The sequence below is a fragment of the Pistacia vera genome, unplaced genomic scaffold (genome assembly GCF_008641045.1).
Source record: "Pistacia vera cultivar Batoury unplaced genomic scaffold, PisVer_v2 Contig338, whole genome shotgun sequence".
NCBI lineage: Eukaryota > Viridiplantae > Streptophyta > Magnoliopsida > Sapindales > Anacardiaceae > Pistacia > Pistacia vera.
The window spans coordinates 124,313-151,767 of NW_022196155.1; the positions used below are offsets into that span (position 1 = coordinate 124,313).

General features: G+C 34.9%; 2 pseudogenes; both read left to right on the forward strand.

Moving 5' to 3' along the window:
* Nucleotides 1–2,517: 2,517 nt before the first annotated feature.
* Nucleotides 2,518–4,142, forward strand: LOC116138124 (annotated as a pseudogene).
* A 15,132-nt stretch (nucleotides 4,143–19,274) lies between these two features.
* On the forward strand, nucleotides 19,275–22,350 carry LOC116138125 (annotated as a pseudogene).
* Nucleotides 22,351–27,455: the final 5,105 nt, after the last annotated feature.

Below are 27,455 nucleotides of genomic sequence, written 5' to 3' on the forward strand. Positions count from 1 at the left end.
TTATCACCTAATTTTTGTTAATATACTGTCGTATGACATTTCTGTAATACCTTGTTATTAAAACTTGTGTGACATATCTTTTATAAGAAAACAACTAATATATAGAAAAAACTAAAAAAAAAAAAAAAATAATACAAATTGTACTCTCATTTTCATTAGAAATTTCTTCAAGTGACCACGTAGATGAAATAATTGTCAAAGGAAAATATCAATGAAACGTGTGATGTGGCGAGCTCTTGCAAAAAAAAAAAAAAAAAAAAAAAAAAAAAAAAATCAAGAGCCCAAGTAGGATTTGAGTGTATAAACTGAGAGATGTGTATGTATTCACTTGGGTTTATTTTTAAACTTGAGTTTATTGTTGTTATTCTCTATTTTAGTCATTTGACTCATAGTATCGTGAATACAAGCATAATGTTGCTTAGGGCCTCTAAATAAAATATTGATCTTTAACTTAGAATTCCCATAGAGAATTCAGGTTGTATGATATTAATAAATCCTGGATATATAAATAAAATCAAGAATCCTACCTTTTTTATTATTATTATTGTTATGTTTGAAAAGTTAGGGCTGACTTAGACACTCGTCAACGAGAGCCAATTAGGGTTTAAGAAGGTGTTGTGCTATCCAAGCGCTGCCACGTTGTGCAGTGACGCAAGGGGTATGGTTTTTGTCAGTGCAGTAGGTGAGTGCTAGGCTTGTGAGTGGTTAGGAATTATCCACCTGCCCCAGCCCTACGCAATTTGAGGATATTTCTCGTGTAGATCACGAATGGGACGCAAAGAAGGATTTGCATGACACATACCCACTTGCAGACTTGTAATTATTACCTTGAACTCTCCCACTATAAATAGAGGACACCGTTCTCATTTACGAGATTGGCTAATCTTAGTCTTAAATAGCTTGTACATTCTCTCTTTCTTTTTGTATTCTCTCTAGATTATAACTCAGCTCGCTACACGTGACCTGATTTTACCCATCTATTAATACAATAGCAGTGGATGTAGGATTCGCTTTTGAGTATCCGAACCACTTTAAATATCGCTTCTTATTCATTGTTTCATTTCATATTTCCTTATCACGTGTGATTTCTAAGCCCGCTTAGCATTTTGCATGTGTGAGTCGTTGGTGTCAAAATCAAGCATCAACAGTTTGACGCTAGAAGGAGGGCTTGATTTAGTATCTACTTTTCATCATAAATCTCTGATTAATCGGTCCTACCAATCAGCAAATGGCTCGCGGTTTCGAAGTTGAGTGAACTGACTATAACAATGAGGAAATCTCCCAGGTACAAGAAGACACTTCTCCCGAAGTGCCGCCAGTCTAGCAGAGTATCATGGCGGATATTCCTTCAAGCTTGCGGTTCGACCTAGCTATCATGAGTTACCTGGAGAGGTTCAATAATACTCTCCAAACGGTTAGCCAAAGGCTAGACCGTTTGGATCGGGTCGTGCCACCAGAATCCAATGAGGTGGTGCCACCGCCAAAAAACCCTGCAGGTCATGTGACAGCGCGGAAAAGGGTGAAAGCCCATACCGTGTGCATTGTAGAGTGTCAAAGAAGGGGAAAGCAAGTGGCGAACAACGGACCAGAGGGCTGCGAGAGACCAGCAAACACCGATCGCACCACGGGTAGAATATCCGTGACGCTGCGACTCGGCGACATGTCACAACATGAGCCGTCCCATGCCATGTTGCATGGGCACTCCCACAAAAGTGCAAACATGATGATTTTTTTATTATGATTTATTTTTTACTTTTTTATGTTGATTCCACTTAATGTATACCATTGGACTGCAGATCCACTCGATGAAACTTACACTGAATGTTTCGTATTTAAATGTCTAAAACTTAACATAAATATTTAAATCTAAAAAGCTTTCATGCGCAATTGTTTTTATTTTGATTCCACTAAAAAGCTAGGTATATATTGAGATGTATAAACTTAAACATTAATAAATCAAGTCAATAATAATATTATTAATGCTAAGTTAAGAAAGTATTGGTATCTCAGCTCTTTTCTCGTCTTGCCCTTGGAGGTTGGAAAGCAATATTATAATAAAAATAACATTTAAGGGTCTCTATCTTTGTATGTGTCTCTTTCAAGATAAAGAATATGCTTCAACATAGCAAGGCAATAAAATGAAGATAAAATAATGAAGCATAAAAAAAATTTTAAGTTATTTTGTATGAATGAAAGTTTTGATAGCTACAATGTTTGATTTCTATTCTCCTAGATGGTGATATTTGTGTTGAACGAAAATGTCAAGAGAAGGAAACAATTGGAATCATTGTCTTGAATTTGTCAAAATTAAACCATTGGAGAAAGAAATCAACCCATTTTGAGTGGTTTTGCATTACATCAAAAGATAATGCATCGTGATAATTTAAGTGGCCATAATTGAACTTATCTCCAATTTGTCCTTTCTTCTGTCTTCATTTTCTCAAATTTGACAAATTATTTTCAGTGGCACCAGTTCTCTCTTCGCAGTCTCTTAATTTGTCTTCTCCACCAAGAGAAGCAGCAACCTTTTAGCCCTTTGTGAACAAAAGATTCCCACCATAATCATGTCTTGGACATGGACTTCACTTGCTCTTGTTGCTCTCGTCTTCTTCCTCCAAGCTTTGCTTTGGAAAAAGATACAAAAACCAGAGATTGCCTCCAGGCCAGAGGGTATCCGATTGTCGGATGCCTTCATTGGTTAGGGAAGTTTCCTCACAAAGATTTTCATAAACTTGCCGAAGAATATGTTCCATCATGTTTTATGCGCTTAGGTTTGATGCCTACAGTCGTGGTCTCATCACCTCCAGCTGCAGACCAGTTCCTGAGAACGCGCGATCTTACTTTTGCAAGCAGGCCTTCTCTCGAAGCTTCAAAGTATATTTCTTATGGGCAAAAGAACTTCTCCTTTGCTCCGTATGGATCTTATTGGCGCACTGTCCGCAAGATGTGCACCTGGAACTTCTTAGTACGGTTAGTATCAGTGCTTTCCGGGCATGAGAAAGAAGAGCTTGATCTCTTGATTGAATATATAACAGAGGATTCTGAAGGTGGGGTTGCGGTTGATATTAGCGCCAAGGTCTCGTCTCTGAGTTCTGACATGACATGTCGAATGGTTTTTGGGAAAAATATGTGAGGAGGAGTTCGATGGAGAGGGTTCAAAGCTGTGATTCAAGAGGGCATGACATTGGCAGCAATTCCGAATTTGGGTGACTACATTCCTCAAATAGCTTCTCTTGATCTCCAGGGGCTGACCAGCGCATGAAGGCTGTTTCCAAGGTGTTTGATGCCTTCTTTGAAAAGATTATTGATGACGCATGTTCAATCCAAGGACGAAAATAGAACTAAGTTTTGTTGATGTCATGTTGAGCTTCTTGGATCAAAGAAACCGAGTACAAAATTGATCGAGAGCACATCAAAGCCATAATCTAGGTAATTGCCGAAATTTTGAATTTTATGTTCTTGAAATTCACTTCATCTCAGTGTACTTCTAATCTAAATATTGTCGTTTTTTGTTCCCTGAATATGATCAGGATATGCTTGCAGCTGCAATGGACACTTCAGCAACTGTCGTCGAGTGGGCCACTTTCAGAACTCATCAGGAATCCTGGAACAATGAGAAAGTACAAAAAGAGTTGAAAATGTTGTGGGACTGGACAGGATGGTAGAAGAATCAGATTTGAGAACCTGGAATACTTGACATGGTTGTGAAAGAGACCTTGAGGCTCCATCCTGTACCCCTTTGTTACTCCCTCATGAATCCGTGGAAGATTGCACGGTAAACGCTACCACATACCCAAAAAATCACGAGTTGTTATAAACGTATGGGCAATTGGAAGAGATCCTGAAGTATGGACTGATCCTAGAATTTTATGCTGAAAGGTTTGTATGGAGTACATTGATCTTCGTGGCCGCGACTTTCAGCTTATCCCATTTGGTTCTGGCCGCAGAGGGTGCCCTGGATTGCAATTGGGACTCACTGTGTTGAAGCAAGTGTTAGCACAGCTTGTGCATTGCTTTGATTGGGATCTTCCGAATGGGATTCTGCCGAGTGAATTGGATGAGGAGTTTGGTCTTGTGACTCCTGAGCCAAGCATCTCTTGGCTATTCCTACTTATCGTCTTAAGAAATGTAATTTGTGCTAGAGCCTCTGGAGAGGGTAGAATTAAGAAGTTTAAACTCAACTCCACTTCAATTCAATCTATTTTCATGTGCTAAATTATGTAACGTTTGATACAACATATTATGTTTCAGCTTGATATACTACGGATTCTTCATTTTCACCAACAATGACCGACTTCAGTTCACAAATTATATAACCTTTGTTAATCTACACAGCTCAAAAGCATTACGTGATGTGACAATTGTATTTACTTAATATTTAATGCATGTCTAACATGTGTGGAATAATACGTACTGAGAGCAAGATACATTATCCCCGTATGAACCATTAGTTCATACAAATTGATACGGAAATTCTGTATGATTCCCATGTCATCCATTGTAATTTTTTTTAAATTATCTTTAATTTTAAACTCTGATTTTATATTAGACTAGTTAGTTTGTTGAAAATGTTTTTCCCACCAAATTTCTGGAAGGATTGCTTTTGTTGCTGGAACAATCCTCCATTAATTGCATGCTTGCTCTTAAATGGAAGTCTACTGTATTTAAACAAGCATCCTATCATTATAAGGAGATATAAATAAGATAAGCAAATAAAACTGTGTGGCTAAATTAGATGGTTGGGCATAGTAACATTTCGTCCCTGAGGTTTGTTTTGTAAATCTCAAAGAGGAATAGTGTGAAAGAGAGAGAATCTCAATTAGTTTTTCATTAACTAAATCCGTTCAATCAACTCATGCTTTATACTCCAAAACGAGCTTAAGCAAAATGAGCTGAAGAAGATAAGCTAAAAGTAAAGTTGCTGAAGTGTCGTTACAAACAATGTAAAAACCATCAAGAGCAAAACGATACCGTTACAAGCAAAGCAAAAGGCAAATTACAAGAGACCCTCAACTCTTTTCACCAGAATCACTAACATCCCCTTTAAACCAAACTACTCAACTGCTTAACTAACATCCCCTCGTAAATTAAACCACTGGTCTTGTTTCAGTAACACTGCTCTGTTTTGGACTCAGTTTCTGCACTTCTTTGTTCTTCATTTCATTAGATAAAAAAATTCACTTCACAAAAAAAATTCCTGCACTTCATCTTAACAACAAAAATTCCTGCATTTCAACTTAGCAGTTTAGTCACAAAAAAAATTCCAGCACTTCATCTTAACAACAAAAATTCCTGCATTTCAACTTATGCAGTTTAGTCACAAAAATCCTGCACTTCAACTTATGCAGTTTAGTCACAAAAATCCTGCACTTCAACTACTTATGCAGTTTAGTCACAAAATTCTGCACTTCAAAGCAAAAATTCCTGCACTTCAACTTATACAGTTCAGTCCACAAATTCCTGTACTTCAACTATGCAGTTATACCGACTGAGTTCCTGCTCAGTTCAATAACCATGGACAGACAGCTCTGTATTAAAACAGCAATAACCAACCATGAACAGACTTTTCTTTATGCAGATTCTGCACTATTCTACTCTCATTTCAGTAAACATGTTCAGCAGACTGCTTCAGATCAAGGTTCCTGCACTCAAATTATGCAGTTCAGCTGTCTCATCATAGCATCAACAGCATCATCAACCAGTAGCACTACAGTACCAATCAACCAGTATCAACCAGCATTACTTCCGCAACATTCAACAGTAAAATCAACTAGCATCAACCAAAAAAAAAAAAAATATCAATTCTTCAGCAACATTCACAGCAAAATCAGTCAGCATCAACCAATTTGTATCACACCATCTGAACTGAGCAATTTATATAACCATGCCATTTTAATTCCTGCACTGAGCTTCAAGCTACAACAACTACACACATCAGCAACTCAACAAACACCCATAATAGCAGTCATCAGTAGACAGGTTTTAGCAAAAAAAAAAAAAAAAAAAAAAAAAAAAAACAGTGCACTTCATGACTTAGTTGCCAATGTACTGAAACCACTGTAAGCTTTTTTTTAATTCCTAAACTTGAGATAGAAAGAGCCTTTGTCAAACATCAATTTGTAACTTGGACAGACATATTGCACGAGAACCTTTTGGCTATACTGATCCTTATATAGGGCATCTATCTCGATATGCTTGTTCTAGCATGAAAATGATAATCCGTGATTAACTATTTATTAGACTTTTAGTCAGATTTTAGATACTTCTGTTCATTTTGACATGAATTGTTGCTTAATTCGTTACATTTCGTGTTTCAGGTTAAAAATTGACATTTTGAGCAAATAAAGACAGAATTGGAAATTTTGGACTCTGAAGTAAGCGGATCTCAGAAGTTGGAGAGTTTTGAAGCATAATAACACTATGAAGCTTGTTCCTAAGGGAGACCCCAAAGATCGAAGAATCAAGCAAAGAAGCAAGCAAAAGGGCAATTCTGTAATTTTTAGAATTCTCTTCAGGAAGCTTCGCCGCGGCGAAGAATAATTCTTTGCCCCAGTGAAGTCTGGAGTATTGTCCTTCCTTGAATTAGCTGAAAACTTCCCTGAAACACCCAAAAACACAAAATAAAAAGAATAAAAAACATTCAACACATTGAAATAAAAATAGAAGAACAAAAATTTAAAACACTTGGGTTGCCTCCCAAGAAGCGCTTGTTTACAGTCAGTAAGCTCGACTCTCTCAATTCTTCACATCAGCCCAGACTATCCAAGTACATCACATCCCGAAAATTTCCCTTGTACTGGAGCTTCTTTTGCTAATGATCTTTTTCACTCAGTGCCTTGTTGAGAGTTTCACCACCCATTTCCATCCCTTGGTCATAACTTTGGTAGCTCAACTCTTCTCACCTACCGCCTTCCGTTTCCTTGGCTTTCCTTCACCCTTTTTGATCTCAGAGACCTGTTCCTTGTGCGAACTTAAACTCAACTTGGCTCGTCTCGAATTTTGTGCAACCCCTTCTGTTATGGTCCTCACTCTCGAACTGATTCGGTTTGACAATGCAGCTCTTAATTTCCCCTTAGGACTATTCATTGGAGGTTTCAATTCTTGACTGATCCACCACATCGATTTTTAAACACGATTCTTGTTTAGGTGGAGCTCTCATTGATTCAAGGACATTAAATGTTATTTCTTCATCTTGCATCCTCATGATCAACTTCCTTTCTTGAACGTCGATTAAAGCTCTTTCGGTAGCTAGGAATGGTCGTCCCAAGATAAGAGGAATCTCTTTGTCTTCTTCCATATCCAACAAAAGAAATCCGTCAGGAAAAATAAACTTGTCCACCTTAATCAACACATCCTCCACAATGCTCCTCGATGCTTTATTGATTGATCTGCAAGTTGCAAGCATATGGTTGTCGGCTTTACTTCACCAATTCTCTAGTTCTTGAAAATAGAAAAAGGCATGAGGTTAATGCTAGCACCTAGGTCACATAAAACTCAATCAAAGGTGATATCTCCTATAGTGAAAGGAATAGTAAACTCCATGGATATTTGAGTTTCGGGGGCAGCTTCTTTTGAAGAATGGCACTACACTCCTCCGTAAGCATCACCATTTCCTCATCTTCTACTTCCTTTTGTTCGATAAGATTTCCTTAAGGAACTTCACGTAGCTCGGCATCTACTGCAATGCATCTGCAAAAGGAATGTTAATATGCAGTTTCTTTAAAACATCAAGAAATTTAAACTGCTTATCCTGATTTTCTTTTCTGAGTCTTTGAGGAAAGGTACGGATGGTGTGTGATGCGCCAACTCTGGTGATATCTCGGGAATGGCAATTTCTCTTTCCTTTTCTTTTTTCCCTCTTCCTGCTTCTGCTCATCTTTCCTTGGGCTGGGTGGTTTCTCTTCAGCAATGATCTCTCATCAACTTCTTCATCATATTCTTCATTTTTCTTTGATGAATTTTCCTCTTTCCTTGATTTTTCCACCTCTTCTAAAACTATCACACTTCTCAATGAAATTGCATTTACTTGCTCACGTGGGTTAGTCACTGTATTGCTTGGTAAGGAACCCTGCAGTCTCTCTTTAGCTTCTCGGCCAATTGGCCCCATCTGTACCTCAAGATTCCGAATGGACGCCCCTTGATTTCTGAAATTTGTCCTCGTCTCATTCATAAATCCAGTGGTCTCCTGCATAAATTTCCCAAACACGTCTCCAACTTTGTCATTCTTGGATCTCCCGGTTGATTATTCACCCTGGTTGGTTATTCGGCAAAGTCCTTTGCTTCCATTGATTATTTTTGCTGGTTCTGATTGCCCAAGCCAGATTTGGATGATTTCTCCACCCCGGATTGTATGTGTTGGAATACAGGTTGTTTGGTTGCCTCTGATTTCCTGCCAAGTAGTTCACTCTGCTCAATGATGAAGATGACGAAGCAAATGTGTTCCCCACTTGACACTCACTGCTCACATGGTTTCCTGCACAAAAATCACCGTTAGTTAGGTGTTTGAATAGAGTTTACCTACATACTTCCCAACTGCTTCTGAAGTGCCGTGAGTTGGGCTGAGATGGCTGTGAAAGCATCAACTTCATGAAGACCCTTAGATTTTCTTGATATCACTCTCTCATTTTGTCTTTGATATTTTTGCTTGCCAAAACCTCAAGTAACTCATAAGCCTCCTCTGGTGTCTTATTCTGCAAGGCTTCTCCTGATGCTGCATCTACCATGGTTTGCACGTTACCCATCATTCCATTGTAGAAAGTTTGGACTTGAAGCCAAATTGGCAACCCATGGTATGGACATTTCCTCATCAATTCCTTGTACCTCTCCCAAGCCTCATACAATGACTCGGATTCATCTTGCGAAATGATGTGATATCATTTTCTCATTTTTGCTGATTTTGCTGGAGGAAAAAACTTAGTTAGAACTTATGTGCTAGATCATTCCAAGTTGTGATAGTCCCTGCTGGTAGTGCCATTAACCACCCCTTAGCTTTATCCCCCAATGAGAATGGAATAACCTCAACCTAATGGTGTCATCTGACACTTTGTTCGACTTGAAGGTTTCCACAATTTCCAAGAAGTTCGCAATATGCTATTCGGATCTTCCTTCAAATCACCATTAACACCTTACCAACTGCGGGATCATCTGAATGATTGCTGGCTTAATCTCAAAGTTGTTGGCTTGCACCGTAGGCCTAGTAATACTCGCCCCTGCCATTAACCGTGGGAACTGAGAATTCCCTCAGTGTCCTATTTTCTAGTTCTGCCATTTCAACAACTATTTCTTAGTTTCAATCACGATATCCTCTCTTTCTCTTCTCTCTCTGTTAAGTCGTCTGGCGGTTCTCCTCAATCTCAAGATCACAGGAACCACTGCCGACGTCTCGCTCTTCGCATAAACGCACAGAATTAACGAAAGAAATGAGATCACAAACCAACTGAAAATTAAAAAAAAAAATTAAAACTTCAATCTAGCTAACTATAGAAAAACTCAATGTTAACTTAAAACTCAATCCCCGTTATTGTGCGTTCTGGTTCCTATAGTTAGGAACCCGAGACCGAGACTAATATAAAAAATTAAAGAGTAGGGGGTTAATAAAAACTTTTGTAGAAAAAGTAATGTGAATACATTTATATTTATATTTCATAACATTTAAAGTAATTTGGTTTGACTTTTGAGAATCTACCTTTACAAAGTAATGGAGTTTTGTAATTTTGAATTTTGAATTTATAATTTGTAATTTTTTTTTATTAACAAGTGCCAAGGTGGGGTACTTGTAAGTTTTTGAGGGTTTTTTTGCCATTAAAAACTTTTGGGGGTAATGAATTTTACAGGGTACCCAGAACAGGAACCGGAACCGTTGTTACAGATTCTGGTTCTGGGTCCTAGGAACTGAAACCGCTAGTTTGGTTCCAGTTCTAAATTTCAAGGAACCGTCGTTTCGATTCCTTCAAAAATGCAGGGTACCCAGAACCGACACCACTATTTATTATTGTTAAACTTGAATATTGAGTTTTGTTTTGCTTGAGTTAAATCGGGTTTGACAATTTAAACCCAAGCTGAATTATACTCAACCCATTTACGTCGAGTCCAGACCTAGTCATAAAAGTTGACATACTAAAGATATGTTTGGGAGTTTTTTTTTTTTTTTATTTGACTAGTTTTGAGGTGTTTTAAAATCATTATTTGTCAAATTTTTTATTCACTAGTTTTGACTAACTCAAAAACCCTCCAAAACCAATGCAATGATTTCTAGGGGTTTATAAAACATCCCAAATCAGGGTGTTTTGGCTGGTTTAAAATTTTATACCATAAATACCCTATCCCACTACAAACTATCCCAATTATATCAAAAAAAATTTAATCATATTATGCGTGTCTCCAACCATATTAAATATAAAATAATTTTAAGCAATCATTAAAAAAAAATTATTAAAATCTCATTTCTAAATGCTTTCTCGTAGAAGTGGAGCTACAATTTTTAATCATTCAAGATACTGTAAAAATGGCGAAGAAAGATAATGAGACTTTATCACATTTGAATTATAAAATCTAATAAGTAGAAAACAAATAAAGAACCCTTACCTTGCAATTGAAAAAACAAAACTCCAAGTCCTGGTTGAAGTTATATATTTTTATGGGCATATATAAATTTATCATTATAAAAAACTTTAGAATCGCTGGAAATAAACTCCCAAACATAGGATGGGTTTTAAAACCCGTTACAAAAAAACCCATAAAAACCACTACGTGGTTTACCCTTAAAACCGTTACGGTAATTTACCTTTATAATCGCTACCATGAAACTCCCAAGCGGACCCTAAGAGGGCGTTTGGTTGGGGTAATGTGGATGTATGTGTGAGTTATGTCATCTTATATTACTTGATTACCACGTTTGATTGTAAGTATATAAGATTCCAGTAATCTTCAAATACCACAGTAGTTACTGTTGGAATATACTCTAAGATACCAGGATAATCTTTTTTTCTTTACAATTATATCCCTTGTTAATAAATTTTAGGACAATAATGCCCTTATTTTTAAATTTATTTACATGAATATGACTTTTACTATTTCACCCCAATTAATTAACTTTTTTGACAAAATTACCCATGAATTCAAAACAAATTGCAGCCCATCCAAGCCACCACCCCCTCCCATCTACCGCTGGCAACCGCTGCCGCGCCAGCCGCCGCCGCCGTCAGAATGGCGCATAGAAGGCCGAAATGGCTGCCGTGCACTGATATGGCTATTTTCGGCTAGATATCTGACCGAAATGGCCAGATCGTGACAGATCTGGCTGTCAACGGCTAGATCGATTGGCTTGAAAATGGTCATACGGTGCACGGAGGCCATTTCCTGCCTTCCATGCGCTATTAGATTGCCGGCTGCCAATAGCTTGCGGTGGTTGCCAGCGCTGACAATGGCTGGTTGGTGGGGGTACTTTATTGATTTTCCAATTTTTTTATAGGGTTGTTTTTGCTAATTTTTAAATTTAGGGGGGTTGTAATAATCAATATTAAAATAATATATAATAATATTTAATTAGAGGAAATTCATTAATTTAAATAACATACCAACTAATTTAATTCCTCCTAACCAACACTTATTAATATAACATATCTACCAACTAACCAAACACATTTTTCTAAAGATTTCCAAAAATTTTCAAGGTAATCTAACTTTCCAATATCCTAAATTTTTCAATATTCTTAAACCAACGCACCCTAAGAGTATTGTTTCAACTGTATTTTAGCTTATACATATAGCCTCATCCTTTCAAGTTTTAACCACCACAAGAAGTTTATGGCAAACACCAAATAAAAAAAAAAAAAAAAAAAAAAAAAAGCTTTTATTCCTAAACTTCTAGATCTACACTTTGTTGACTTCATCTATCAAATTCATAAAAAAAAAAAAAAAAAAATATACCATTTACGTTTCATCATTATTGGATAAGGAGAATACCATCTATCTTTATGGGTCACATCGAATCTTTCGATCCATTGATAATGTAAGGTAAAAAGTTTTAATTAGTTTGTGTGTACTTCAATTAACCTCTCAATATTTTGAAGTTAAATACGGATAAGTCTCCAATATTTTCTCTTATTAGGGATCGATGTGAATCTAACTTAATTTTTTTTAATAATACATTTAAGAGTTTTAATTGACCATCCAACCATCCATCCATTAATTGTAAAAATTTATTGATTACTATTATTTGTCTATTCTTCACCAGATTAATTTATCATTAAGTGGTTTTATCAATCAAGTTTCCACTTGAAACAGTCCAATTTCACTTTCAGATAGCAGTCAAACTCTCCAAGTGTGTGTAATTTGTTTTCTGAAAAATCGTTCTCTCTTTTCTTACTGGTCATTTCATATTGAAACTTTGCTGCTCGGTGGTGTGGGCCCGTGTGGCATTACTCATCTTATTTAATACAATCTTCGGGTTAAAAAACGCGTCTTTAATATATAAATGTCATCAAATAAAACGTTTTTAAATTGTATAACTTTCAACAGAAATCTAACCTAACGTAACCTACCCATTTGGAATTGGAAGTGTATTATTATTATTATTATTATTATTATATTTCATAAAGAATGGAAGCTGCTAACTGAAGACAAATAACAGGAGAATAATTCATCTGGGTTCTGTCTTCAGATTTGGTACATATTATTTAAAAAAAAAAAAATGTTCTGTTCATCTAAATACCCCCTTGGATGGCGATCAAATTCCAGAATCACTTATCTTAATTTTTATTATTTAATTATTGCATTTATATATCAATCTTCTGTATCTCTAATTATAATTATATAACTCTACATATTTCAATTTAATTAATTCTTTGTAGTTCAAGAACTTTCAACTTTTTCACAATGGAATCCAAAGTCTCTACTTTGTCTTTACATGGCTCTCATAAAACCCACAGAATTTAAAAAAAAAAAAAAAAAAAAAAAAATTATTCCCACAGCAAGTGCTTGTATTTTCATCTAAGCAAATCCAACTACCGAACTGAAAAATAATTATATTTATTTGAATTTGATTTGTTTAGCTTCTAAATCTAAAGATAATCTTCTGAATATCTCTCGCATGTAAATGTGATCAGATGTTGTTTTTAGTGCAAGTGACAGTTCAGCAAGCGCTATTGAGTCGGCACTTTCGAACTTATCAGCATCCTGGATTTTGAAGGAATTGCAAAAGAGTTGGAAAGTGCTGTGGGATACTAAAGGATGGTTGAAGAATCAGATTTGGAGAACCTGGAATACTTAGACATGGTTGTGAAAGAAACCTTGAGGCTCCATCTTGTAATTCCTTTGTTAGCTCCTTACGAAAAAGTCACGCATTTTTATAATGTGGGCAATTGGAAGAGACCTGAAGCTTGGACTGATACTGAGGAGTTTTTTTTGCCAGAAAGGTTTGTTTGGAAGTAGAATTGATCTTCGCGGCTATGACTTTTAGTTTCTACCATTCGGTTCTTCTGACCGCAGAGGCTGCCCTGGATCGCAGCTGGGACGCACTTGGGTCAGGCAAGGGGTAGCACAACTTGTGCATTGCTAGAGCCAAACATCTCTTGGCTTCCTACTTATCTCTTTACTTCTCTCATGAATATTAAATTATTCTTGGGAAAAAAATAGACATATATTCATCAAATCTAGTTTTATTAGTAGATTTTCCTTGTAATTAATTGATGTGGGACAAGAGAGTCGTAACTCAATTCGGTGTGTTCTGGGGTTCTGAAGCTTTTTTTTTTTTAGGTATTTGAGAGTATCCAACCCACATTGGGGTTTGCCTACTCCTCAGGCCACGAAACACTCTACAAGCCCAATGGACTAAGATATTTGTACAAATATATTACGTATCTCTTTTGAAACTTGAACATAAGACTCTCTGTATAACTAACCCTAATGGCTAAAGGGTTTGTCATCCGGGCACAAGAGAGAGGTTCTTTTGAAGCTTTTCCAATACTGGTCAGCATGTATAAACTTTTTCTAATTGAATACAATCACTCATGGTAAGGTAACTCTCAAAATGGGTAAGAAACCTCTTTGGACGAAATTTTGTTCGCTACAACAAAATCGATCGTTTGTTGCTACGAACCATTATACTGGAATCATTAACAAGAAGTGAATGAAAGTTTCACATACTTAAGAGCAAAAGGTTAAGGCAGTTTGTAAAAGGAGGTAAATTATAATTTAATTTTTCTTCACCACCAGTAAGGGATGTAGGTTCACATGATTTGTGAACCACCACACAAGGCTTTCCATTATATTCTATTTGCTTAGCTTTCTCTCGAGAAACTTAGGTTTGTTCAAGAACTGTCCTCGTTATTATTGTTTGGTGTTCTGTAAGGTCAGGAGCAGAGCCAAAAAAAAAAAAAAAAAAAAAAAAATCGTTGGAGCTGAATTAATGCTCATGAGTAAAGCGGTTAGAAAATTGAAAAAGTTACATATATGGGGACAAAGGGACTCTCCCCTTTAATAAATGAATTAGTTTGACTTTTAAAATATCTCAAAAAGTTAATAGATAGACACCAAAAGAATAGTTATTGTAGGTGTTATTAAAGGTGTAATTGAGCTTTTTGGATGGTAAGGAGTTTGTAAATTTTCTCTTCTAAAAATTCGCATTTGTAAACTTTTGCTTAGTGGATTATTTGAGTGGATAGTGAATGTAGACTATATTGATTGGGCCAAACCACTTTAAAATTCTTGTTTTGATTTGCTTTATTTTTGTTACTTGTTTTAATTTGTGTTTGGATTGTGGGAATCTTTTTCAACAATGGTATTAGAGCCCACGTTTCATGATCTAGAAAAGGCAAGGTCGAGAGGAGTGTTAATGTAAGAGTTAAGGTGGACAAATGGGCTCGGTTAGGCGGGTCAACCCTAACTCGGCTCGCATTAAAGGGGTTCAACCCGACTGCCAAAATGGCGAGCCGGTTGAACCTGACCTGCATGCAACCCTCGGGCGGGCCGGGTTGCTATATGGCAACCCGACACCCGCGAGTTACAATTTTTGTCCTTTCTAAGAAGGACAGCCAACCCCGCCAGTTGACCCGCGGTTTGGCTGAAAAAAATTAAAAAAAAAACTAAATTTTATTTGTTTTTTTGAATTCCCCTTTTACCCTTGAATATTAGCCGCTTTATAGCAGTTGAAGAGATCTTTTTTGTCATTTTATTTTCCCAATTTTTTCCATAAATTGGCCCTAAACTTTCATATTTTCTCCAACTCAAATTCTCTCATCTCTCATTCTCTCTATCTCTAATCTTTATTGAAATCTCTCAATTATTCTCTTAACTCTTTGTTATCAATTTGTTCGTATTTTAATTTTATTAGTTTTTGCAATTTTCAATCACATTTCCAATTTTCCATATTCAAATTCTCCTTCTTTAATTTTTTATTTCTTCTACATCAATTTTTTTTTTTCAACTACAATGGATAGATATTCTCTTCTATCAATTTCAATGAGGAAGGAAACTACTATCCTAGTCCTAGTCCCGCTGAATTTACTAACATGAATGCAGAGGAGATTCAAATAGTCCCGCTTTCTCGTTTCAGAATCCGATACACCTCAAAATATGCCCCCTTCCTCCCCTGCTGCTACACCTACACTCCCGTTGGTTCTAGAAGTCATCTTCGTAATCGTCGTCCTCGTCCAACTTCATCTTAAGCTGAAGTGGGTTCATCAACTGCTGTCGAAAGCGACGACAGACACACATCAGACGTTTGGACACATTTCGATAAGTTTTACGAGGTAGAAATGGAGTTCCAGTGAAGAAAGCAAGATGTAAGTATTTGGAAATGTTTAAAAGTTGATTCAGGTAATGGTACTAGTACTTTAAAAAGGCATGGTAAAACATATTGCTCAACATGGAAATAGAGAAACCAATCAAACTCAAATAAGTAATATGGGTACTACTTGGCGTTATAATTCTGATGTAATATAGGGAACAATTAGCTTTATATATTGCTGCAACTGATCAACCATTAATATGGCTGAAGATAAATATTTTGAAAGATTTATTAAAAATTCATTTTTTTCCAAGATTTAAAAGTTATTCTAAAACTGCAACTAGAAATGATTAATAAAATTGTTTAAGAAAATGAAATTAGAATAAAAAATAAAATATACTCCATGTTAGTGTGGCTCTAACTGCCGATATTTGGAGTGGTAAAGCTAAACAAGATTATATTTGTGTGAATAGTCATTATTTTGAAACGAATGTAAATAAATAGATCTTTATTGGGATTTAGATTAATGGATGTGGATCATAGTGGTCAACAAATTTATTAAAATTGTTGAAGTTTTAGAGATTATGATATGTTACTAAAGTGATAAGTTTAACTTTAGATAATGCAAGTTCTAATAGTAAAGCTGTAGATTTTTTTCAAAGTAATTATCCTTTATATAACAATTTGAAGTTTTTTCACCAACTTGTGCATGTTATTTTATTAATTTAATTGTGAAAAGTGGTATGAAAACAATTAAAGAAATATTGATAGAATTAGAGATTGTTTAGCTTGGATTATTGGTAGTAATAAAGAAATGCTGAATTTCAAGATGCTTGTATAAAATTAAACATGTCCCTAGAACTTTTGTATTAGACATGCCTGTTAGATGGAATATCTTATTTATATGCTTGATTCTGTTTACCTTATGCTAATTTAATTAGTTATTTTGTAGCAATAATAAGGTCCTCATTATTTGGTAGAAAATGATTGGCAAATAGTTAAAGTATTTCATTCTTTTCTTAAAATTTTTGTACCAATCCACTTTACAACTTTCTGGTGTTTATTATCCTACAGTCCATTGGTAATACATACAATTATAAAATTTCAAAGTTATTTACAAAAAACAAAAATAATGAATTTTAAAAGAACCAATAAAGGCATGGAAATTTTTTAAAAAATATTTTAAACCCATTCATTTTCTTTATTTTTTAGGTGCCATATTGATCCTAGAATTAAACAAGAAGGTTTAGAGATATTAACTGAAAATTTACAAACTTAGCATTGTCAATCAAATGAGATAAAAAATTGTCTTGCAGAGGTATATTTCCAATATGAAAACAGGTATGGGAACCTGCAAAGACACAAATACTAGGTAAGTTGCATCAAAGAAACCAAATGAAGACTTTATACCTGGAGTGCATTTAATAGGCTGAAGAGAACCGAACCCGAAGCACAGCACAACCTCTTCTTCAGAAGCACCAACGGCAACAACGAATCTACTGTCTGCCATGCAGTCATAGAGTAATGAGCTTCAACAATATTTGGAACTCCCGAATGTTACCAAACTCCCAACAAAGAGCCAACTTTGATGTCTTGGAATATTAGAAAACCATTGATTCTTGGAATATTAAAACCAGAAATGTATTTTTCCGGTACTATCAAGACTTGCCTTGGTGTTTTTGTTGTTCCATCTCAACCGTCTCATCCGAAGAAACATTTAGTGCAAGTGGAAGAATTTTAAATGAAGGAGGACTAACTTTCACAAAAAATGATTGAAGTCCACACATGTCTTTGAGATTGGGAACGGTCGTGCCATCAAGATCAATACGAGGTTGTGACGATAACTTTAATAGAATCTTTCAATTTTTTAATATAGATGTATATATGAGGGAGGTCCTAGTCAACCCAAAATTAGTTGTTTTGTAAATTGTAATTTGTAAATTATTGTCAATTATTACACTCTTTTTCCTTACCAATTTTTTGTCCCATTGGGTTTTTCTTGGGAGGTTTTTAAACGAGCAATAATTATTGTAATTTCTTATTTTATTTTTTGATAAATGAATAAATTTATTTTTCTTATATTACAATTTTAATGTATTAAAATTGAATTAATATTTGAAATGTTAACAAAAAAAAAAAAAAATTTAATTTAATTGATTATTGATATTTGAAAAGAAGTTAACTAAAAACAATTACATTTATTCATTTATAAATGTGTAATTATTCATTTGAAAAGTTAATTAAACAAACAAAATCAAAAATAAAAATAAAAAAGGGGTTAACCCGCCCGACTCGCAACCTAACCCCGGGTTAGGGTTGGCGGGCCGGTTGGGCTAGCCAATCCCCCAAAATTGGCGGGCCTAACCCGGCCTGCCTTTGTAGGCAGCGGGTCAGGACTGCCCCCGAAATGAGTACCCCGCTGCGGGCCGGGCCGGGCGGGTTACTTTTCCACCACTATAGGAGTAGATATGTGACTGTCAAGCATCAAAATTTTCTAAAGGTATGTCTAAATTTGGGTTCCTTTATTTGATGGCAAATTAATTTGAGTTATAGCAAAGTACGATACAGACCTTTTGGTACAATAAGTCTTAATCAAGCATTAGAAGAGAGTAAGCTAGAGAAGATGATTGTATAGAGAATGAAATAGAATTCAAAGGAGAGTTGTCACTACAATCATATGGGCTTTAGCTCCAAGATAAAGTACAACGTGCTGACTAGTCTACACCAAAGGGTTAGGACTAAATTGGAGGGTATTTATCATCAAAATCATTGACTAATTGAATTTGAAGATGGATCGTTTCTCTGAAGATGGATGAAGGGTACGAGTCTCCATGATCATTAAATGAATTTAATAAGCTAGTATCTCAATTGTTGGCTATTTCTGATGAGCTAAAGGATGAAGAAAAGGCATTGATATTGTAGTCATCTTTGCCTAAATATTATAGACCTTTAGTTCAAACTTTGTTGTAGGTAGATCTACTTTAAATTAGATGATGTGTCTGCCTTATTGCATGAGAATGGAGGTTATGAGATCAAGAACTCATCACTTAGAGAAGATCTACTAGTTGCAGAAGTTCAATTGCGAAGGACTCAGAGAGAGGTGATAATCAAATCAGAGATTACAGTAATAGGATTTATATTGTGGAGAGAAATGATATACCAACCACACTGCAGAAACTAGGGAGGATATGCTTGTTTTGAAGGAGGCTCAACAGATGAAGGATTCGAAGGATGATGCTTGGGTTGCTGAATATGAAGGTGAATTTTAGTAGCATATCAAGACGAAACTCAAACTTCAAAGAGTGAAAAGTGTTGGGTTTTAGATCGGCTGCATCCATGCACGTTTGAAATGATAAAGATTGTTTTGTTTGATTGAAAGTAGATGTAAATTATGGAATATTGTTGTCGGTAATACGAGAGAGTGAAGATTGAAGGCATTGGTAGCATTCGTCTTAAGCTTCACAATGGTGTTGTCAAGAAGCTTTGTCATGTGAGGTATGTACCAAGTTGTAGTCACATTTTATTGTTTTGGGTGAGTTAGCTTATCATGGATATACCTACATTGGTCAAAGAGATGGATGCGAGTGTTAAAGATGATGTTCTGATTTGCAAGGCAAAAGGAATGAAAAGCAACTATATTTGCTTGATGAAGGTGTGTGTCTTAAGAAATCAGAAATAAGTTGTTCAAGTTTCTGTTGTGAAAGAAAAGAACTGTCAAGCGAGTAAGATTTTTAGATGCTAATATGATGTTTGGGGATTCAAGTCAATGGAGAAATTGTTGGGATTGTGCCTTGAATCCCATATTGCTTGGGAATAAGAGTTGCAAGGGACTCTCCCCTTTAAATAACTAGTAGAATTGGACTTTTAATGTATCTTAAGAGTGTAAGACCAAAAGAATAGTAATTGTGAGCTGTTATTAGGGTATAATTGAGCTTTTTGGATAGTAAGGAGTTATAATTTTTCTCTCCTAAAAATTGCATAGTTGTAAGCTTTTGCTTAGTAGATTGCTTGAGTGATAGTGACGTAGGCTAATGATTGGACTGAACCACTTTAAAATTCTGTGTTTGGTTTGCTTTATTTTTGTTGCTTGCTTTATTTTGCATTTGGTTGTAAGAATCTTTTTCAACATTTTTCACCATGACAATGGATGAAGGTTCACATAAATTGATAATTGTGAACTAAACTACTAAACCCTTGCTTTTTTTAAAGCTTTCATTACTGTTCTTTTTTGCAAAGCTTTATTCTCAAGAAACCTAAGGTTGTTCAAGAACTGTTCTGCATGATAATTTTTTGGTGCTAATTCCAACCATAAAAACATATTTCACATATCTTTGCTTTTATATTATATATATAAAACTAGGTGTCTAGGCCAGTTTACGAAACTTCAACTAACGAGAAGATCAATACGAAGAGTTTAGATTACTTCTCTAGTCCAAAGTCAGAAGCAGGAAGCAGAGTGAAGATCAAAACTCCTCAAGGACTCTGTTTTTCCCTTTCAGCTGGTAAAGATTTGTGTTTTTGCGGAAGCTTTTGAATCCAACGGTTAGATTAACGGTGGTTATCAGAGTTTGTTAAAATTATGTTGACATGAAACAGAGTTATCAAATCTGTTACAGTTCAGGAAACGCTGCCGTATCACTTCGAAGTTGCTTGGTTTCTCATTTTTATTTCGCCTGAAGTTCATCAAGCTGGATAAGAGATCAACGGCCGAAATACTGTCAATTTGTGTTTCTTTTTAATCAATGGTGATTGTTAATCTGTAAGAGTCACACGGATTTCCAACGTGGACCTCATTTTTAGTATAAAACAATTCAAGAATCAGTCTGTAAGTACCGCAGATGTTATAAAATTTCAGTTCTGGAAAATTCAGATTTTTCTCTCAGTTTCTCGGGAAGTGTTATTTCTGGATTTTTCTGCATTCGATCCTCGATTCTTACAGCCAGCATAATTATGTCTGGACTGGATCTTGCTGGCACTAGTTTTTGCTCTTTTCGGCTTTCCTGCAAGCATTGAAATGGAGAAGATCAAGTACAAAGAGTCATAGGTTTACCTCCTGGTCCAAGGAGGTTCCCGATTTTTGGAAGCCTTCATTTGTTAGGGAATTTCCTCAAAGATTTTCATCAACTTTCCAAAAAATAGGCTCCTCATCTTCTTACTTTAGGCTTGAGTCCAACTGTGTAGTCTCATCACCTCACCTGCTGAGCAGTTTCTGAAGACTCATGACCTTGTTTTTGCCAGCAGCCCTCCTGTCGAAGCTTAAAGTACATGTGTTAGGGCAAAAGAATCCGCTTTTTAGTCCCTATGGATCATATTGGCGAACCGTTCGCAAGATTTCCACACTGGAACTTCTTAGCGACTCTAGGATTAGTGCTTTCAGGACCATGAAGCAAGACCTCGTCTGTTGATAGAGTAATAAAAGAGGCTGCTGCTGCTAGAGATGCTATCGATCTAAGTGCCAAGGTCTCATCTCTCACTGCATACATGACTTGTCTAATGGTGTTTGGGAAGAAATATATGGAGAATAGTTTGGTGGTGGAGGATTCGAAACTGTGGATCAAAGAGGCCTCAACATTGCAGCCAAGCCCAACTTGAGTGATTACATTCCGCATATGCTTCACTTGATCTCCAGGCGACAAAGCGCATGAAGTGTTTCCAAGTGTTCGATGACTTCTTAGAAAATTATTATTGTATGAGCACGTTCAATGCAAGGATGAAAAGAAAAAAGGACTTTGTTGATGTCATGTTAGCTTCTTGGGATCAGAAAGAAACCGAATACAAAATTGAGCAGACCACATTAAAGCCATACTCGTGTAGTCAATCCTATAATTGTTAGACTCGAATTCTAATGGGCCAATTTAAAGTTCTAAATTTTTCTTTTGTTTTCCAATTACTTTTTTGTTCTTTTTTTTCCTATTAAATGTTTCTAATCTTCATGTCCGATTATGCCCACAATCTAAAACTATCCTCTTTTTCTTGATGTGAATGTGATCAGGATATGCTTATAGCTGAACTGACACTTCAGGAAGCACTATTGGGTGACGCTTTCGGAACTCATCAAGCATCCTGAGATATGAGAAAGTGCAAAAAGAGTTGGAAAATGTTGTGGGACTTGACAGGTGGTAGAAGAATCAGATTTGGGGAAACTGGAATACTTAGACATGGTTGTGAAAGAGACCTCGAGGCTCCATCCTGTATTCCTTTGTTACTTCCTCATGAATCCGTGGAAGATTGCACGGTAAACGGCTTCCACATACCAAAAAATCACGCATTTTTATAAACGTATGGCAATTGAAGAGATCCTGAAGCTTGGACTGATCCTGAGAAGTTTTCCCAGAAAGGTTTGTTGGAATAAAATCGATCTTCGTGGCCGCGACTTTCAGCTTCTCCCTTCGGTGCTGGCCGCAGAGGCTGCGCTGGAATGCAATTGGCACTCACTGTGGTGAGGCAAGTGGTAGCACAACTTGTGCATTGCTTTGATTGGGATCTTCCGAATGGGATGCTGCCGAGTGAATTACATGAGTGAGGAGTTTGGTCTTGTGACTCCTAGAGCCAAGCATCTCTTGGCTATTCTACTTATCGTCTTAAGAAATGATAATGTGGCTAGAGCCTCTGGAGAGGAGTGAATTAGAGTTTAAACTCAACTTAACTTCAATTCTGATCTATTTTCATGTGCTAAATTATGTAACGTTTGACACAACAATATTTATGTTTCAGCTTGATATACTACTGATTCTTCATCTTCACCACAATGGCCGACTTCAGTTCACAAATTATATAACCTTTGTTAATCTAACACAGCTCAAAGCATTACGTGATGTGACAACATTGTATTTAGTTTCTATTTAATGCATGTCAACAAGCGTGAACATACGGTCTGAGAGCAAGATACATTATCCCGTATGAACCATTAGTTCATACAATTGATACGGAAAATTCTGTACGATTCCCATGTCTCTTTGTAATTTTGTTAAATTATCTTTAATTTTAACTCTGATTTTATATTTGACTCGTTATTTGTTGAAAATGTTTTTTCCCACCAAATTTCCGGAAGGATTGCTTTTGTTGTTGAACACAATCCTCCATTAAGTGCTCTTGCTCTTAAATGGAAAGTCTACTGTATTTAAACAACATCCTATCATTATAAAGGAGAGATATAAATAGATAAGCAAATAAAACTGGTGGCTAAATTAGATGGTTGGGCATATACACAATTTCATCCTTGAGGTTTGGTTTAAGTAACATTTTTGTTTTATAAATTTTCTTATAACTTTTATCTTGGTTAGTAACGTTTTGAGGTTTCCTAGTGACACTAACACTGATGGACAAATGTTTTTACAAATTCTACCATGACTAAAGTGTTACTTAGCCTAAACCTTAGAGATGAAATTATGATTTTATCGTGGTTTGGTGAGTTTCAACATCAATCATTGTGCAATTAAACGAGCTAACCTACAAGACGATATGAACTCTTGATGTATTACTCAAGAATCTTTTTCGATTATCCTCAGTTTACTAATAGGGTGGTTTAGGAGGTTTTACTTGATCATTAACATCAAAGTCTCAAGAATTAGTCGGGGTGTATGTAAGCTTGCCCGTACACCCTGGTCAACAAAATACTAATAACAACAAGAAGATATGACTTACAGTAATGTTTATATTATTTAGGTTACTAATTAATGTTATTAAGTTCATTTAACATTATCATAAATTTGAGTTTTATAACAATTTCCTCCTCATATTGGAGCGAAGTAACAAATACACCCAAGAGATTTAAAAAGTAATAAATGTCATTAAAACAATTGATTACTTTCATACGCACTCCTTTATCTAATTATAATTCTTTTAAGTTTTTTATTTCTTCAATTTTTATTTTATTTTATTTATGTAAATATAAATATTTATTAACCAATTTATGTAATAAATTACTATAAAATAATATATGAAGTTCAATTATTTTTCATTTTATACAATAACTAAAAAAAAAAAAAATTAATTAAATTACACACTAAAAAAAAAAAAAAAAGAATAAACAAACCTTGAGGAAAAATTGTCATAAACCCTCATAAAATTTGTGAATCTTAATGATACAAACATAATAAAAGAGATACAAATTCTAGAAAGGCTTTTTAAACCAATTGTGATGGTTTCTTCTACTGTCTAATGATATTTCGGTATGCCCTAATTGATGTTAGGAGAAGTATGGGAGAATAAAAAATATTCATATCAATTTGTATACTCGTTCCATAGAAACTTGTTACATTTTAAACGTACATGATATGATATATCCATCCCTATAATAACATTTATTTGGATATAGTATCATATTTTTTTTCAAAAATAAAATGAAAATAGAGGCTTATCTCATAAGTGAAGTTGACAAGTGTTGAAAGGTTAAAGAAGTTGATGAATCGATTGACAAAAGATCAACTTATTTAGTTTCTATGATATTGATGACGAAAGCTAGTGATTAAGTCCTCTGGTGAACGACCACAGTAACTGTAACGGTCCTAAAATTTGGAATTTTTTTTAAAGATACATTTGTATCAAAATATAACATGTTAACTTAAGATAGTGTATAATAAACGATAAAATATTACTGTTTTTTTAATATATCAGTGTAATACTCTAATGATTTAACAGGGTTAGGATTGTATTTGCTATTACTTGATTGTTTGCCTACTAGCAAAGAGTCCAATTCCAATAGAAGATAATTGTATAATTGCATTTATTGTTAATTTTAAGCACCGTAGAGGAACTCAGGAAAGTTTGTAGGATGGTAGGGCATGCTAATATTACTCTCTTCTCATGAATGACGGATATTTTCTTACGCAAGTCTGTATTCTTAGTTTTGAAGTTTCTAAATTACCTTCATTTATACTTGTGCATTATAGTATAATAGAGGTGTCTTGTTCAAAAAAATTGTAATATCTGCAAATGTTATAATGAGTGGAAAAATAGATTATTTAAAGATTATTAGAAATATGTTTTAAATACTTTTAGTGAGATTGGAATAATTAGTATATAATAATTATTATATTTGTTTGGAAGAATAAAAAGATTATGAAGGAAGTTGTTTACTAAATTTCATTGTCTTTGAATATTATTAATTAATCTATTATCTTATTTATATATTTTAATTTTAAATTATTGATAATATTATTATATTATAACATCAATTACTATTATATTATAACAACATTATTATTATTTTATTATAATATTACTATGATTATATTATTAATAATTTTCTTAATTAATGAGAAAATCGTAACAAAATTTATCATAAGTAATCTTAAAATATTTAAGAATTGGGTGATTTAGATTATTTCTTATATAATTTACAATTATTATTATTATATGAGAAGATTAGTCAAATTTTTTTTTTATTATTATTAGGGTAGTTTTGAGGAACAAAATATGTTCCTACTTCTGCATTATTATACTTTTGCATTATGTTGAGTTGACATCTGCGTTTTCGATTTGATTAGGACTCATTTTTATTTTTTTTATCGGCATGTCTAATCAATTTGCAATCACCTCTTCATTATTATGTGTTCAAAAGAACCGATTGAACCGAACTGACGGGTACCCGAGTTTGGTTCCATTTCTTACCTTAAACCGACCGTCCACAGGTAGGTTCCGTTCTCAATTTCTGAACCGTTATTGTGCGGTTCCGATTCCTATAGTTAGGAACCGAACCGGAACCCGAGACTAATTAAATAAAATTAAAGAGTAGGGGTTAATAAAAACTTTTGTATAAAAAGTAATGTGAATACATTTATATTTATATTTCATAACATTTAAGTAATTTGGTTTGACCTTTTGAGAATCTACCTTTACAAAGTAATGGAGTTTGTAATTTTGAATTTTGAATTTTGAATTTTATAATTGATTAATTTTATTTTTGTTAACAGTGCCAAGGTGTAAGTTTTTGAGGTGTTTTTTTACCATTAAAAACTTTTCGGGGGTAATGAATTTTACGGGTGCCCTAAACGGGAACCGGAACTGTTGTTATAGGTTTCGTTCTGGTACCTAGGAACTGAACCGTCAGTTTTGGTTCCGGTTCCAAATTTCAAGGAACTGTTGGTTTCGATTCCTTCAAAAAATGCAGGTTACTCGGACCGAACACCCTTATTCATTATTTTTAAACTTGATATTGAGTTTTGTTTACTCGAGTTAAACCGAGTTAAATTTAAACCCAGCCGAATTATACTCAACCCATTTACGTCGAGTCCCGACCTAGTCACAAAAGTTGACAAACTAAAGATATGTTTGGGGTTTTTTTTTTTTTTTTTCGTTTTTTGTTTTATTAGACTAGTTTTGAAGTGTTTTTAAAATCATTATTTGTCAATTTTTTATTCACTAGTTTTGACTGACCCAAAACCCTCCAAAACCAATGCAATGTATTTCTAGGGGTTTATAAAACATCCAAAATCACGGTGTTTTGGTTGGTTTAAAATTTTATTCCACAAATACCCTATCCCACTACAAAACTATCCAATTAGATCCCCACAAAAATTTTATCATATTATGGCGCGTCTCCACCAATAATATAAAATAATTTTAAGCAATCATTAAAAAAAAATTATTAAAATCTCATTTCTAAATGCTTTCTTGAAGTGGAGCTATAATGTTTTAATCATTGCAGATGTTGTAAAAGAATGGCGAAGAAAGATAATGAAAGTTTATCACATTGATTGTTATAATACTATAAGTAGAAAACAAATAAAGAACCCTTACCTTGCAATTGAAAAAACAAACTCCTAAGTGCGGTTGAAGTTAGATTTTTTATGGCATATATATAATTTATCATTATAAAAAACTGTCAGAATCGCTGAAAATAAACTTCCAAGCACAGGATGGTGTTTTAAAACCACTTAACAAAAAACTCCTAAAAACCATACGTGGTTTACCCTTAAAACTGTTACGGTAATTTACCTTCATATCGCTACCATGAAACTCCCAAGCGGACCCTAAGAGGGCGTTTGGTTGGGGTAATGTGAATTATTGGAGTTATGTCATCTTATCTTACTTGATTATCACATTTGGTTGTTAATATATATATTCCGGAATCTTCAAGTACCAATAGTAGTTACTGTGTTGTAATATATTCTAAGATTACCAGGGTAATCTTTTTTTTCGTTACATTATATCCCATAACTAATAAATATTTTAGACATAATGCCCTTATTTTTAAATTTATTTACATTAATATGACTTTACTATTTCACCCAATTAATTAACTTTTTGGACAAATTACCTTTGAATTCAAAACAAATTGCAGCCCACCACCCCGCAACCACCCTCCCCTCACCGCGGCAACCACTGCCATCGCCGCTGTCGGAATGCGCATAGAAGCCGAAATGTTGTGTGCACTGATATGGCCATTTTCGGCTAGATATATCTGGCCTAAAATAGCCAGATAGTGCCAGATCTGGCTGTCAACGACCAGATCGATGCCGTTAATTGCCAGATGAATGGCTGAAAATGGGTACATACGGCGCACGAGGCCTTTCCTACCTTTCCATGCTCTATTAGATTGCCGGCTGCCGACGCCTGGCTGTGGTTGCCAGCGTCGACAGTGGTTGGGTTGGTAGGGGGCGTTTGTTGATTTTCCAAACTTTTTATAGGGTTGTTTTTGCTAAGTTTTTAAATGCAGAGGGTTTGTAATAATCTAAATAATACTCAATATTAAAAAATAATATAATAATATATTTAATTAGAGGAA